The sequence below is a fragment of the Balaenoptera acutorostrata genome, chromosome 2 (assembly GCF_949987535.1).
Source record: "Balaenoptera acutorostrata chromosome 2, mBalAcu1.1, whole genome shotgun sequence".
Taxonomy (NCBI): Eukaryota; Metazoa; Chordata; class Mammalia; order Artiodactyla; family Balaenopteridae; genus Balaenoptera; species Balaenoptera acutorostrata.
This window is the reverse complement of record NC_080065.1, coordinates 40,079,105-40,096,050: the sequence shown is the minus strand read 5'-3', so window position 1 is coordinate 40,096,050 and position 16,946 is coordinate 40,079,105.

Genomic DNA, 16,946 nt, shown 5'->3' with positions numbered 1-16,946 from the left:
GCCCCTTCACGGGTGGAGACTGCGGGTGGCAGAGGGGGGAAGCTTCTGAGCCACGGAGGACAGCGCAGCCATAGGGGTGCGGAGGGCAAAGCGGAGAGACTCCCGCACAGAGGCTCGGCACCGAGCAGCACTCACCAGTGCGAGAGGCTTGTCTGCTCACCAGCCAGGGCGGGCAGGGCTGGGAGCTGAGGCTCGGGCCTCGGTCGGATTCCAGGGAGAGGACTGGGGCTGGCGGCGTGAACACAGCCTGAAGGGACTAGTGCGCCACAGCTGGCCGGGAGGGAGTCCGGGAAAAAGTCTGGAGCTGCCGAAGAGGCAAGAGACTGACTTTTTCTTGCCTCTTTGTTTCCTGGTGCGTGAGGAGAGGGGATTAAGAGCACCGCTTAAAGGAGCTCCAGAGACAGGCGCGAGCCGCGGCTATCAGCGTGGACCCCAGAGACGGGCATGAGGCGCTAAGGCTGCTGCTGCTGCCACCAAGAAGCCCATGTGCAAGCACAGGTCACTATCCACACCTCCTCTCCCGGGAGCCTGTGCAGCCCGCCACTGCCGGGGTCCCGTGACCCAGGGACAACTTACTCGGGAGAACGCATGGCGCACCTCAGGCTGCTGCAACGTCACATCGGCCTCTGCCGCTGCAGGCTCGCCCCGCATCCGTACCCCTCCCTCCCCTCGGCCTGAGTGAGCCAGAGACCCTGAAGCAGCTGCTCCTTTAACCCCGTCCTGTATGGGCGGGAACAGACGCCCTCAGGCGACCTACACGCAGAGGCGGGGCCAATCCAAAGCTGAAACCCGGGAGCTGTGCAAACAAAGAAGAGAAAGGGAAATTTCGCCCAGCAGCCTCAGGAGCAGTGGGTTAAATCTCCACAATCAACTTGATGTACCCTGCATCTGTGGAATACCGCAATAGACAACAAATCATCCCAAATTGAGAAGGTGGACATTGGGAGCAAAGATATATATATTTTTTCCCCTTTTTCTCTTTTTGTGAGTGTGTATGTGTATGCTTCTGTGTGTGATTTTGTCTGTAGAGCCTTGCTTTTACCATTTGTCCTAGGGTACTGTCTGTCCGTTTTTTTTGTTGTTTTCTTTTTATTAAAAAAATTTTTTTTCTTAATTTTTTTTATTTTAATAACTTTATTTTGTTTTATTTTACTTTATTTTATTTTATTTTATCTTCTTCTTTCTTTCTTTCTTTTTTTTCTCCCTCTTATTCTGAGCCGTGTGGAGGACAGGCTGTTGGTGCTCCAGCCAGGCGTCAGGGCTATTCCACTGAGGTGGGAGAGCCAAGTTCAGGACACTGGTCCACAAGAGATCTCCCAGCTCCACGTAATATCAAATGGTGAAAATCTCCCAGAGATCTCCATCTCAACACCAAGACCCAGCTCCACTCAATGACCAGCAAGCTACAGTGCAGGATACCCTATGCCAAACAACTAGCAAGACAGGAACACAACCCCATCCATTAGCACAGAGGCTGACTAAAATCATAAGGCCACAGACACCCCAAAACACACCACCAGACATGGACCTGCCCACCAGAAAGACAGATCCAGCCTCATCCACCAGAACACAGGCACTAGTCCCCTCCACCAGGAAGCCTACACAACCCACTGAACCAACCAAACCCACTGGGGACAGACACCAAAAACAACGGAAACTACGAACCTGCAGCCTGGGAAAAGGAGACCCCAAACACACTAAGTTAAACAAAATGAGAAGACAGAGAAACACACAGCAGATGAAGGAGCAAGGCAAAAACCCACCAGACCTAACAAATGAAGAGGAAATAGGCAGTCTACCTGAAAAAGAATTCAGAATAATGATAGTAAAGATGATCCAAAATATTGGAAATGGAATGGAGAAAATACAAGAAATGTTTCACAAGAACCTAGAAGAACTAAAAAAGCAAACAAACAGAGATGAACAACACAAATGAAATTAAAAATACTCTAGAAGGGATCAATAGCAGAATAACTGAGGCAGAAGAATGGATAAGTGACCTGGAAGATAAAATAGTGGAAATAACTATTGCAGAGCAAATTAAAGAAAAAAGAATGAAAAGAATTGAGGACAGTCTCAGAGACCTCTGGGACAACATTAAACGCACCAACATTCGAATTAAAGGGGTCCCAGAAGAAGAAGAGAAAAAGAAAGGGATTGAGAAAATATTTGAAGAGATTATAGTTGAAAACTTCCCTAATATGGGAAAGGAAATAGTCAATCAAGTCCAGGAAGCACAGAGAGTCCCATACAGGATAAATCCAAGGAGAAACACGCCAAGACACATATTAATCAAACTATCAAAAATTAAATACAAAGAACAAATATTAAAAGCAGCAAAGGAAAAACAACAAGTAACACATAAGGGAATCCCCATAAGGTTAACAACTGATCTTTTAGCAGAAACTCTGCAAGCCAGAAGGGAGTGGCTGGACACATTTAAAGTGATGAAAGAGAAAAACCTACAAACAAGATTACTCTGTCCAGCAAGAATCTCATGCAGATTTGATGGAGAAATTAAAAGCTTTACAGACAAGCAAAAGCTAAGAGAATTCAGCACCACCAAACCAGCTTTACAACAAATGCTAAAGGAACTTCTCTAGGCAGGAAACACAAGAGAAGGAAAACACCTACAATAATAAACCCAAAACAATTAAGAAAATGGTAATAGGAACATACATATCGATAATTACCTTAAATGAAAATGGATTAAATGCTCCCACCAAAAGATGTAGACTGGATGAATGCATACAAAAACAAGACCCATATATATGCTGTCTACAAGAGACCCACTTAAGACCTAGAGACACATACAGACTGAAAGTGAGGGGATGGAAAAAGATATTCCATGCAAATGGAAATCAAAAGAAAGCTGGAGTAGCAATGCTCATATCAGACAAAATAGACTTTAAAACAAAGACTATTACAAGAGACAAAGAAGGACACTACATAATGATCAAGGGATCAATCCAAGAAGAAAATATAACAATTGTAAATATTTATGCACCCAACATAGGAGCACCTCAATACATAAGGCAAATACTAACAGCCATAAAATGGGAAATGGACAGTAACACAATCATAGTAGGGGACTTTAACACCCCACTTTCACCAATGGACAGATCATCCAAAATGAAAATAAATAAGGAAACACAAGCTTTAAATGATACATTAAACAAGATGGACTTAATTGATATTTATAGGACATTCCATCCAAAAACAACAGAATACACTTTCCTTTCAAGTGCTCATGGAACATTCTCCAGGATAGATCATATCTTGGGTCACAAATCAAGCCTTGGTAAATTTAAGAAAATTGAAATCATATCAAGTATGTTTTCTGACCACAATGCTATGAGACTAGATATCAATTACAGGAAAAAATCTGTAAGAAATACAAACACATGGAGGCTAAACAACACACTATTTAATAACCAAGAGATCACTAAAGAAATGAAAGAGGAAATCAAAAAATACCAAGAAAAAAATGACAATGAAAACACGACGAACCAAGACCTACGGGATGCAGCAAAAGCAGTTCTAAGAGAGAAGTTTATAGCTATTCAAGCCTACCTTAAGAAACAAGAAACACCTCAAATAAACAACCTAACCTTAAACCTAAAGCAATTAGAGAAAGAAGAACAAAAATACCCCAATTTTAGCAGAAGGAAAGAAATCATAAAGATCAGATCAGAAATAAATGAAAAAGAAATGAAGGAAACAATAGCAAAGATCAATAAAACTAAAAGCTGGTTCTTTGAGAAGATAAAGAAAATTGATAAACCATTAGCCAGACTTATCAAGAAAAAAAGAGAGAAGACTCAAATCAATAGAGTTAGAAATGAAAATGGAGAAGTAACCACTGACACTGCAGAAATACAAAGGATCATGAGAGATTACTACAAGCAACTCTATGCCAACAAAATGGACAACCTGGAAGAAATGGACAAATTCTTAGAAATGCACAACCTTCCGAGACTGAACCAGGAAGAAATGGAAAATATGATCAGACCAATCACAAGCACTGAAATTGAAACCGTGATTAAAAATCTTCCAACAAACAAAAGCCCAGGACCAGATGGCTTCACAGGCGAATTCTATCAAACATTTAGAGAAGAGCTAACACCTATCCTTCTAAAACTCTTCCAAAATATAGCAGAGGGAGGAACACTCCCAAACTCATTCTACGAGGCCACCATCACTCTGATACCAAAACCAGACAAAGATGTCACAAAGAAAGAAAACTACAGGCCAATATCACTGATGAACATAGATGCAAAAATCCTCAACAAAATACTAGCAAACAGAATCCAACAGCACATTAAAAGGATCATACATTATGATCAAGTGGGGTTTATCCCAGGAATGCAAGGATTCTTCAATACGCACAAATCAATTAACATGATACACCATATTAACAAACTGAAGGAGAAAAACCATATGATCATCTCAATAGATGCAGAGGAAGTTTTTGACAAAATTCAACACCCACTTATGATAAAAATCCTCCAGAAATTAGGCATAGAGGGAACTTTCCTCAACATAATAAAGGCCATATGTGACAAACCCACAGCCAACATCATCCTCAATGGTGAAAAACTGAAACCATTTCCACTAAGATCAGGAACAAGACAAGGTTGCCCACTCTCACCACTATTATTCAACATAGTTTTGGAAGTTTTTGTCACAGCAATCAGAGAAGGAAAAGAAATAAAAGGAATCCACATTGGAAAAGAAGAAGTAAAGCTGTCACTGTTTGCAGATGACATGATACTATACATAGAGAATCCTAAAGACGCTACCAGAAAGCTACTAGAGCTAATCAATGAATTTGGTAAAGTAGCAGGATACAAAATTAATGCACAGAAATCTCTTGCATTCCTATACACTAATGATGAAAAATCTGAAAGTGAAATTAAGAAAACACTCCCATTTACCATTGCAACAATAAGAATAAATTATCTAGGAATAAACCTACCTAAGGAGACAAAAGACCTGTATACAGAAAACTATGAGACACTGATGAAAGAAATTAAAGATGATACAAATAGATGGAGAGATATACCATGCTCTTGGATTGGAAGAATCAACATTGTGAAAATGACTATACTACCCAAAGCAATCTACAGACTCAGTGCAATCCCTATCAAAGTACCACTGGCATTTTTCACAGAACTAGAACAAAAAATTTCACAATTTGTATGGAAACACAAAAGACCCCGAATAGCCAAAGCAATCTTTAGAAAGAAAAACGGAGCTGGAGGAATCAGGCTCCCTGACTTCAGACTATACTACAAAGCTACAGTAGTCAAGACAGTATGGTACTGGCACAAAAGCAGAAATATAGATCAATGGAACAGGATAGAAAGCCCAGAGATAAACCCACGCACATATGGTCACCTTATCTTTGATAAAGGAGGCTAGAATATACGATGGGGAAAAGACAGCCTCTTCAATAAGTGGTGCTGGGAAAACTGGACAGTGACATGTAAAAGAATGAAATTAGAACACTCCCTAACACCATACACAAAAATAAACTCAAAATGGATTAAAGGCATAAATGTAAGGCCAGACACCATCAACCTCTTAGAGGAAAACACAGGCAGAACACTCTATGACATAAATCACAGCAAGATCCTTTTCAAACCACTTCCTAGAAAAATGGAAATAAAAACAAAAATAAACAAATGGGACCTAATGAAACTTAAAAGCTTTTGCACAGCAAAGGAAACCATAAGCAAGACGAAAAGACAACCCTCAGAATGGGAGAAAATATTTGCAAATGAAGCAACTGACAAAGGATTAATTTCCAAAACATACAAGCAACTCATGCAGCTCAATATCAAAAAAACAAACAACCCAATCCAAAAATGGGCAGAAGACCTAAACAGACATTTCTCCAAAGAAGATATACAGATTGACAACAAACACATGAAATAATGCTCAACATCATTAATCATTAGAGAAATGCAAATCTAAACTACAATGGGGTATCACCTCACACCAGTCAGAATGGCCATCATCAAAAAATCTACAGACAATAAATGGTGGAGAGGGTGTGGAGAAAAGAGAACCCTCTTGCACTGTTGGTGGGAATGTAAATTGATACAGCCACTATGGAGAACAGTATGGAGGTTCCTTAAAAAACTGAAAATACAACTACCATATGACCCAGCAATCCCACTACTAAGCATATACCCTGAGAAAACCATAATTCAAAAAGAGTCATGTACCAAAATGTTCATTGCAGCTCTATTTACAATAGCCAGGACATGGAAGCAACCTAAGTGTCCATCAACAGATGAATGGATAAAGAAGATGTGGCACATATATACAATGGAATATTACTCAGCCATAAAAAGGAATGAAACTGAGTTATTTGTAGTGAGGTGGCTGGACCTAGAAACTGTCCTACAGAATGAAGTAAGTCAGAAAGAGAAAAACAAATACCGTATGTTAACACATATATATGGAGTGTAAAAAAGGAAAAGAAAATGGTCAGAAGAACCTAGGGGCAAGATGGGAATAAAGATGCAGACCTACTAGAGAATGGATTTGTGGATACGGGGAGGGGCAAGGGTAAGCTGGGACAAAGTGAGAGAGTGGCATGGACATATATACACTACCAAATATAAAATAGATAGCTAGTGGGAAGCAGCCACATAGCACAGGGAGATCAGCTCGGTGCTTTGTGACCACTTAGAGGGGTGGGATAGGGAGTGTGGGAGGGAGGGAGATGCAAGAGGGAAGAGATATGGGGACATATGTATATGTATAACTGATTCACTTTGTTATAAAGCAGAAAATGACACACCACTCTAATGCAATTATACTCTAAAGATGTTAAAAAAAAAAGCGCAGTTTGTTTTTTTAAAATCTTGCTAGACTCAAAAATGTTATGACTGATCCTATCATGTGTATATGTGGGTGTGTTTCGGGATAAACCCTAAAACAGATTTTAAGTGTTTTCTATACTTTGTCCTTCTCTACTTGGAGCCCATTAGGGATGAGTTGTTGCTATTGGTTGCAAGCATGGCCTTACACTTGGGTTTCATATGGAGTCTTAACAAATTATTACATTAAAAATAAATATCGGGCTTCCCTGGTGGCGCAGTGGTTGGGAATCCGCCTGCCAAAGCAGGGGACACGGGTTTGAGCCCTGGTCCAGGAAGATCCCACATGCTGCGGAGCAACAAGGCCTGTGTGCCACAACTACTGAGCCTGCGCTCTAGAGTCCACGAGCTACAACTACTGAGCCCACGCACCACAACTGCTGAAGCCCACATGCCTGAAGCCCGTGCTCCACAACAGGAGAAGCCACCGCAGTGAGAGGCCCATGCACCGCAATGAAGAGTGACCCCCGCTCGCCGCAACTAGAGAAAGCCCGCGCACAGCAACAAAGACCCAATGCAACCAAATATAAATAATAAATAAAATTTTTTTTAATTAAAAATAAATAAATATCAATTCACAGTGTCAAAACATCAAACAGAATTCTTTAATTCACTGACACTGAGAACTATACACCTGACAATTTTCTAAATATTAAGCAAACCCCTGATCTCCTAGGCTGGTGACTCTTCCTGATCTTTTGAGGCTCAGTTTAGCAATGAAAAAAGTGAACAAATATTAATTATTTGTGAAATGACATGTCTTCCTAAAAATATCATAAATTCCAGGAATTTTAGGAACCATATCTGAATCGTGTACCTCTTGCGTGATTGGATTCTGGTATACATTAGGTACTCAATTATTCATTGAATGAATCAAATTTTAGGACAAAATGAAATGTAAATAGTAGTGTTACCATCTTTTCTATCTTTTTTAGTTAACTTCTCATCGGAATGTTTTTCTGTTCCCTCATACATTCTTAATATTCATTTAATGAATAAAATAATGAAATAATGCCTCAGTTTTTTTTTTCTGTAAAACGGGGATAATAATGTGCCTAATGCCATAGTGCTGTTATGAAGGTTGAATGAGTTAATATAGGTAAAGAGCTTGGAATAGTGCCTAGCACAAAGTAAATGTTATCCTCCATCATCATCATTATCATCATCATCATCATCATCATCATCATCATCATCATCATCATCATCATTAGCAGCAGCATTATTCATAGCTGGGTCTTTATCCAGTGAGCTTTTTGTCCTTCTGGTTACTCCTCTTGTTAGAAGCCTGGTCTTGTGCTGGATAGACTACTCTGGTTTTAAAAGAAACATCATCCCTTCTGGAAGAGCCTAGCCTAAGAAGTTCCCTTGAAAAGCAATATCTCCTCTCTATGTTTGATTGTTTATTCCCCCGCCCAACCTGCTTCTTCAGAATCCTCTCCAGAATGTTGATTATAATAATTTAACTCTGTTTAACTGTGCTGCCTCATCCCTCCAATTTTTCCCTTTTATTCTAAAAGACTATTGTGATATCACTGTCTCAGCTGCTTTTAATCAGACTATATCAATTGAAAATGGAGAATGATCCATTCATTCTGGATCTATTAAACAGTCCAGATCTGTTTAACACAGAATAGCATGTATTATACAACATCGGTTGTTTAACGGTTATATTAGAACTCCCTATCATCAACTGCTTGAATAGACCCAGAGTAACAGACCCAGAAGAAATGTTTACTATATGTTATGGCTTAAAATATCTAGTATACTAAGCTAGTAAATGTTCTTTCTATATAGGCAATATTTCTCAAGTTCTCTTAGAACAGAGTTATGTTAATAAATGTAATTAGCATAAAACTCTGCTTAGCAGCATTAATCTGAGGTTGTTGTATACAGTTCTAAAACCTCTCTCCCAACATACTGCCAAAATTACCCTCCTGAATCGTCTTGTGTAATGGTTAAAGATATAAGACGATTTTTGTTGGGCTTTCTTGCCATAGAAACACACATTTCACATTTCTAATGAGATCATGTTCCAAATCTGCCAGAAACCAATGTTCAGTTTCCTCCTTGCTGCTTCCTGGAATCCAGGGGTGGTGAGCGACCCTCAACTGGCCACCTTGGCTTACTTCACTTACCCTTTAATTTGTTTCTCATAGTATTATCTCTTGAATATGTAAACATATGTAATCACCTTTTAAAAGTATTTTTCAGCTAATAAAATTTTCATTTTTTATGTAACTGTATCTCTTCCCTCTTTTTCATTATCCATACTCTAGATAATCTAATCCAATGGCTCTCAACCTTGGCTGTGAAAGATTTTAAAAACAGAGATGTTCTGTCGGATTCCCAGAAAAGTGAATGAAAATTCTTATGAGTTGAATACAGACAATATATTTTTTATATAAACTTTATAAGACATTACGATCATCAGCCATGAGATTCTTCCCATTTCATCCTAATTGAGAAATAATTAAACAAATTAGTATTATTATTATTATAATTTACAGATGGAAATAATAAAGATAATAACAATAAGATAATAAAAAGTAAAGCCAAAATCTTGAAATGAGAAAGAGTCATTACCAGCTTTATTCCTTTATATCTTAGCATATCATCTTATAATTGGGAACACCTTGTTCTTGGAAACTCTTGGTTTCTGGCAAAGGATGGTGACATTGGAAAATCGCTTGTCATACTTTTTAAATATCCTCTACATGAATGATATTAGAGTTCTTTGCTCTTCAAATGCCTTTTTTTTTTGGCGTAAGTATTCTGCTTGATGAAAAAGGACAACCAATGCACAGTCACATTATGTAAATAAAGTTCTTTGAGCTAATTATTAGTAATAATTTGCAATGTGATGAAAAGATGTATTCATTTGAATTTTAATGATCAGTTTTTATTTATATACTTTTAAAATAATTTGCAATTTAAAGGAAAATAGAATATATAACTGTACTTTAGAATCTTTTTCTTAATCCCAAACATATTGCATACATTTTAAATAATGCTAGACAGAAGATACCATATCATGATGCTTCAATTATCCATTTGAATCTTAATAAAAATTCTGAGAATTTGTTAATCAATATGCATCATGATTAAACAGATAAATTCCCAATTAGTTTTAGAGCCAAACTCAGAAGAATCTTAGTAGGGGGGAAATATCCTTTCTTGGAAAGGTTATACTTCTAAGTTTAAATAACTGTGTCTTGGTCTCTGAGTCATACAGTGTACATTAATATCTATGTACCATAATGAGACTTTAAAACAGAATGTGGTCTGTTGATTCCTAATACCTATTCAAATATGTTATGAACTCAATTATCCAGGGGCCTATTTTCCAGTTTATGAATTATTTATTTCCTTTGTTTTGAAAAGATTATTATAGCTGTCAGGGCCAAGACAATATTAAAGCTCCAGAACTTGATGATAATGCTCACGAGATATTTAAGCATGGAAGGGAGGCACTGATTACCAAAGCAAATAGCTATTAATTGAATGAACAGACTAAGCAAAATGCTTCAGAATTTCAAAGACTCATTCTATATGGATAAACGAGCAACTGCATAAAATGAATTGTCCAAGAATCCCTCACATGCTTTTAGTTTGAAATGAAATGCAACAGATAATTTTGCCAACATTAGATCTAGGAAAAGGACTGATATCACGAACTATAGCCTTGACTTTTATTTGATACCATTAGAAAATTAAACCAAAGCTCTGGCCATTGACTGGGGTCAGCTACACTGAGCCCACCAAAATCTTAAGTTTTTCTAAACAAAGAGCATTTTATTTGGCCCTTCCCCATTAATTAAAATGCAGTATAAGTAACAGGATTTAACTCATTATACAATAGATAATTTTGAACTTGGTGTCAAAATAGGTTTCTAAAATTTGAGAAACTCTTCTCATACAATCAAAACTAATGACCAAACCACTAACTACAGCCCCTACTAACTATCATTATAATATAATTTGTTGCTTTATAGATATAAAGCAGTGCTATGGGTAAATGTTGTTAATGACAGGTACCAACCTGATTTAGGGAAATGTTATATAACTAAAACTTCTGTGAACAATGTTCAGCTAAAAGCTATCTTTTTTTCTTTCTTTCTTTTTTTTTTGTCTGCACCGCGCAGCATGTGGGATCTTAGTTCCCTGACCTGTGATCAACCCAACACCCCCTGCACTGGAAGGCGGAGTCTTAACCGCTGGACCGCCTGGGAAGTCCAGCTAAAAGCTGTCATTAATTCAGTTTTGAATTTTGTAAGGTTTTTGGATAGATTTTATTGCCAAAATGGCAAAGAATGGTCAAATGACAAAGCTGTGAGATTTGTAACTACCCCAGATTTTACATCTTTTTTGTTAAGCCATCTTATCAATGTCACCTCTGAGTCTCTTTAAACACTAAGAAAGATTTTTAACCACACATTCCTAACAAAAATGTATTTTTTATTAGACCGTAGAATTGACACATTATTACAACTCCATCAGATTTAACTTATATAATAAACAGGGAGTAAACTAATAGCCAACACAATCCTGTTTTAGAACATTCATCCCCTCCTCCTGCATCATCATCAGAAAACCAAGATCTTTATGGTATTAATGTAAGCATGCTAAACAATTACTTTAAATTATCTTGCAATCCTTTATATTTTAGTAAATTTCAACTGAGACATTTATTTGTGAATGATATAATTTTTGGTCTTGAGTTCGAGGATCGTGAACTCAAAAGCCATCAGAGACATGGAAGGTAATGTTAATTTGTAAACCGGCAGGTGTAAGGTACAGAGAGGAGCAGGACCTATGGTGAACTGCAAAATAGATACATACTGCAAAGCATTCAAATTATTATTTTTTAAAAACGCAGAGCTAGCTCAGCAAGACAGGTTAACAGGCTTGGTTAAGCCTAATGACTACCATGTCACAACTTTTAGTCTAAATCCGTGGTTCTAAAGACTAGTTGCACATTAGAGTCACTGCATGAGTGAAAGCAAAACAGAACTACATGTGCCTAGGCCCCTCCTCCAGAAAGCTGGATCAATTCGTCTGGGGTAGGGATCAGAGAATGCTGTCTTCTAACAAGTTCCCTAGATGATGCTAATGTCTGCCGAAGTTGAGAACACTCTGGTCTCAGTGATAGATTTGAGATCGAATAAATAAATTTTATTGTATCACATGGAGAATATTTATGTTTTTCTGCTGAGATGTTAATTCTTACAGGAATGGGCTGGTAATTTACGTATTTACGATAGAGCCAATTCACTGAGCTGTTTTTCAAATGCCGGTGGGAGTTTTCCCTACACCGTCTTCAGTCGCACATTAATTTGTTAGATAGTTAGCTGAGGTTGGAGATACAGACAGCCACCTTACCTGTAGCTATGTATGGTAGTAAAGTTTCTCAAGGGGTACAGTATCAATAGAGTGAGTGTGTGTGTGTGTGTGTGTGTGTGTGTGTGTATGTGTATTGCATCTATCTTTCCTCTTGAGTTAAATGCGTGAACAAACTTAAATGGAGTTAATAGATACAGTCTATCATAAGGCTAAACCTTCTCTGTAAAGACAGCACAGGTGTGATGATAACATCATTGTGTTCTGCTGGGAGACACTTCGGAAAATACATGTCAAAGACAACTTGATTTTCTGTCCTACACCTGATCCATCCCCAGTCATCTATCCACCCAGCTACAGTGCAGGAAATTCAGAGGAATCCTAGACTTCCCCCTTTCATTTAACCAGCATGGTAAATCCTACTGAGTCTACCTCTAACACATTCCTCAAGTTCATCCACTTCTCTGCATCTCTACTACTACCACTTCAGGTCACCATCATTTCTTGTTTTATTTTTGGCAATAGACTCCTAACTGCTTACTTTACTCTCAGATCATTTCACTGCTCTGCTTAAAACTTTCATTTTCTTTAGAATAAAACTCAATATCCTCACCATGACTTATGGTCTTTACTGATCTGGTCCCAGCAACATTTGAGATTTTATATTGACCAGCATTTATATACCATTTTCCACCCACACCAGCCTTTTCCGAGTTCCTTGGACATTCCAAACTTTTTCCGGTCACAGTGGTTTTGTGCTTGCTGTTGTCTAGAACATTCTTCTCATGTCTGATACCTTCTCATTTTCACATTTCCTGATATTCTCTATTAAAGAGTCATTTTTATTTCCCTCATAATACCAATGTCAACATTTATCATCTCACTTAATAATTTTTATGCTGTCTATTTTCCCTACTAGCAAATAAGCTCCCCCCAGGCAGAGACAGAGATCTTGACTGTGCCAATCCTCCCTGTATCACCAGTGCCTAGCACCATGTCGTACACAGAACAAATGTTCAATGAATATTTTTAAACACCTGAGTGAATGAATGAGTAGTTAGGTTCTGACATGTTACTATGTCTATAAATAATAGAATGATCTGAATGCCTAGGTTTTGCTAAGAGCATAGATTCTATTGCAGAGTACAGGTCTATGTAACTAGAAAACTCTCAATATATGTCTTCAGTTGTCATCAACACAGCACTCATTCATCTTTTGATTCAAGCACTTGTTGAATGCCTGCTTTGTGCCTGATTACAGGACAGCATGATACCAATCTACGACAGATCTTAGGTCACATTAATATTAGTGCTTGGATATTGCTATTTCCAACATCCCATCTGCTCATTCAGGAACTCAAATGCTTTGACCCTCCCCACTGCTATGGCAATAAGAAGGGTCTTCTATACACTCCAACATCAGTTTGAACTGTAACTCCCCACTATTCTCTGCTACTCCAAGCTCTACATTCACCTTCACTGCTGATTATCTCACATAAACCTCTAATCTCAGAAAGGTGCATATCCTTACCTTTTCATTTCCAACATTAATGCTCTCAACCCTAACAGTACTGCAATATGTCAACAGCCTTTGCAATGTTCCATCCCACTATATTAAGGTCAATTGGAAGAGATGGGGTTCCACAGCAGGATGGGTTGGGCATTTGTACTAGTAAGAGTAGACTCACAATTATACCATGTAGATTCAACATTGTAAAATGCTCAAAACAATAGAAGTGTGTTTTCTGATCACGTGACAGTACTAGGTGGGACAACAGGTTGGCAGGGCAGCCATCTCCCATATAGTCATTCAGGGACCCAGGCTGATGAAGGCTCTGCCATCTTCAGCACGTGGTTTCCAAAGTTTCCCGGGAAGTCCATTATAGGTGGTAGGAAAGAGAAAAGAGCACAGAGGAGCACCATAGGGAGTTTTATGATCCAGGCCTGGAGGTAGCACTATCACTTCCTATCATATGCAGTGGGATAGAACTCGGTCACATGCTAATACCTAAAGACACGGAGAGCTGGGAAATGTTATGCTAGACGTCACTTTCCAGTAACAACTCATGAAATTTTGAAGGATAATTGACTATGCCTGCCACAGCTCACAGTGTTTCAGAAGGTGGTGGAATAGCTCTTCCAATCCACACAAGCAGCCCTTCATGTCCTCAGGCTCTACACATGCTTCTAGGGTAGTTAGATTGGGACTGGTTTTAGAACTGAGCACCACACCAAACTGAGAACTGCCATTCCATTCTGCTCTTCAGTCCATGCTGCTGAATCTAAAAACTTTTGCAAGGGTTCAAGGTCCTCCATGTACCTTGGCTTTTGGAGCTTTCTACTGAACCATTAATTACACCTGTATGTTTAACATTTTGGATAAAGTACAGTTTTTCACCCCACAAGGAAACTTCTCAACCCTCAAAAAAAAAAAAATCACTTGGAGCAAATACATGTGTTCTGGTAATCGTGTTGCTAAAAAAATACCTGCCAATCCTACCTTATACCTCAACTCCAACTTTTCTGGAATCTTTGCTAGAAATTTGAGATGAACTTGAATATTAATTGGAACTTACGTAGGCATAGGGGCTGAAGAAAGAATTCTAGGTGAGAGGTAAAATTTGAACAAAGACTGAGAAGAAATCATTTATTCATCAAATATGTATAGCTCTGAGGCTCAGAAAAAGAAAATGACTTGTCACTTTATAAACCAGATATAATATTCTTTATATAGACTGCAAACTACGTTATGGTAGGTGCTAACTATTGTCTTCTCAGTAATCTCCAGAGAATTGATTACAAAGCCTTTTTCACTAAAAATTTAAAAGTACATCTTAGAACTCAAAAATAACACTTGGGGGTTTTATAGATCTTAGATATTAGATTTTCTCTTAAAATCAAGATCAGAAGTAAGATTAGAACAAATGTAAATAGATTATAGGTGTTTTCAAGATTCAGGAAACAAACAACTAAAAATAAGGATAATATATTTTAGAATTATAACCATAGGCAACAGTCCAAGGTTCATGAAACTCAGTCTTCAGAACACTGGTTAAGCAATGACATTTGGGAAAGTCAGTAAGCAGCAACTCTCCAATCCTCCTCCTGAAGGACAGTGTAGACAGGTCTGGCCCAGCTGGCTGGAGTTTGAGGGGCCGCCTCAGAAGGTAGAAGTGCCTTTGCTTGCATCTGTGGTGCATGGCGCCAGAGTCCAAATACCACTTGTGTTCCAAGAAGAGATGCCAAGGGTCAATTTGCAGAAATGTGTCCAATTGTGCTGTCAGACCAAAAAAGCCTGATAGTCAAAGCTAAGACAGCCAAGAAGCCAGGCGAGGCTACACCAAGAAACAACAGGACAGAATTAGGAACTAGGAGGTAATGACCAGGATTAATGCCTTTGGCTATCCTTGTTCTAGGTGGGGTATAAGGTGGACAAACCAGTATATTTAAAGGACCTAGGACATAGCAGACAGCAAGCAAATTGGCTTTAAAAACTATCTAGTATAGAAATTAATTCTACCAGAGAAGATTTCTAAGAATGTGAAATAAGTGGTAACAAATGTAACTTCATTTGAAAAAAGCTGATAGACTTGGTTCTTCCTTAACATGTGCTTTATTGCCTCAATTTTCAAATAGAGCTTTGAATTTTCAACACTGAAGTCACTGCTGGACAACAAGCAATTATTAAAAGCAAATTTATATAAAATCTGAGAAACTTAAAAGAACCCGAAGTCATCAAGCCCCTTTTGGAACAGTTTAATTAGTTGTTGGCTATCAGGACAGAAGACTAAAGAGTGAAGATTTGATTATGACAGGGTGAGAATTTAAAAGCATATTTTTTGAGTATATCTTTCTTAGATCAAATTTCCTTGAAATAGACACAGCTACAAGAATACATGGGCAAGTGATTTATGAAGAAAGTACTCCCAGGAAAACCAGTAAGGGAGTGAGAGAAGCAGGACAGGGAGGAGGAAAACCAAGCAATAACGCAGTTTCAGCAAAGACCCTGCCCCTATAGGCTATCCCTCAGTTATTCTGCTCCAGGGCGAGAAAGCTGCCTTTCATACCCTTGCATCGCACCAGACCAAGAGAAAATATTCGGTAACATGGATAACCCAGAATGTATTAAATTATTTTTCTATGAATGATTAACATTAAAGATGTTTCTATAAATAATACTACACTAAAATATTTTGTACATGTGTCGTTATATGCCAATGTTTTATTTCTGTAAATAGATACCTAAAAGTGGGATTTCTGGGTCAAAGAGTATGTTGATTTCTTCTCTTTTTTTTTTTTTTTTTTAAACAGTGTGGAGGTTTTGAGTTCTTTTAGTGTCACTGGTAGGTTTTTTTTTAATTATAAATTTATTTATTTTTGGCTGCGTTGGGTCTTTGTTGCTGCGTGCAGGCTTTCTCTAGTTGGGGTGAGCTGGGGCTACTCTTCGTTGCAGTGCGCAGTCATATTGCGGTGGCTTCTCTTGTTGCAGAGCATGGGCTCTAGGCACGCGGGCTTCAGTAGTTGTGGCTCGTGGGCTCTACAGCACAGGCTCAGTAGTTGTGGTGCACAGGCTTAGTTGCTCAGCGGCATGTGGGATCTTCCCGGACCAGGGCTCGAACCTGTGTCCCCTGCATTGGCAGGCAGATTCTTAACCACTGCGCCACCAGCGAAGCCCATATGCTGATTTCTAATATTAAAAGTTAAAAAGAGGGCTTC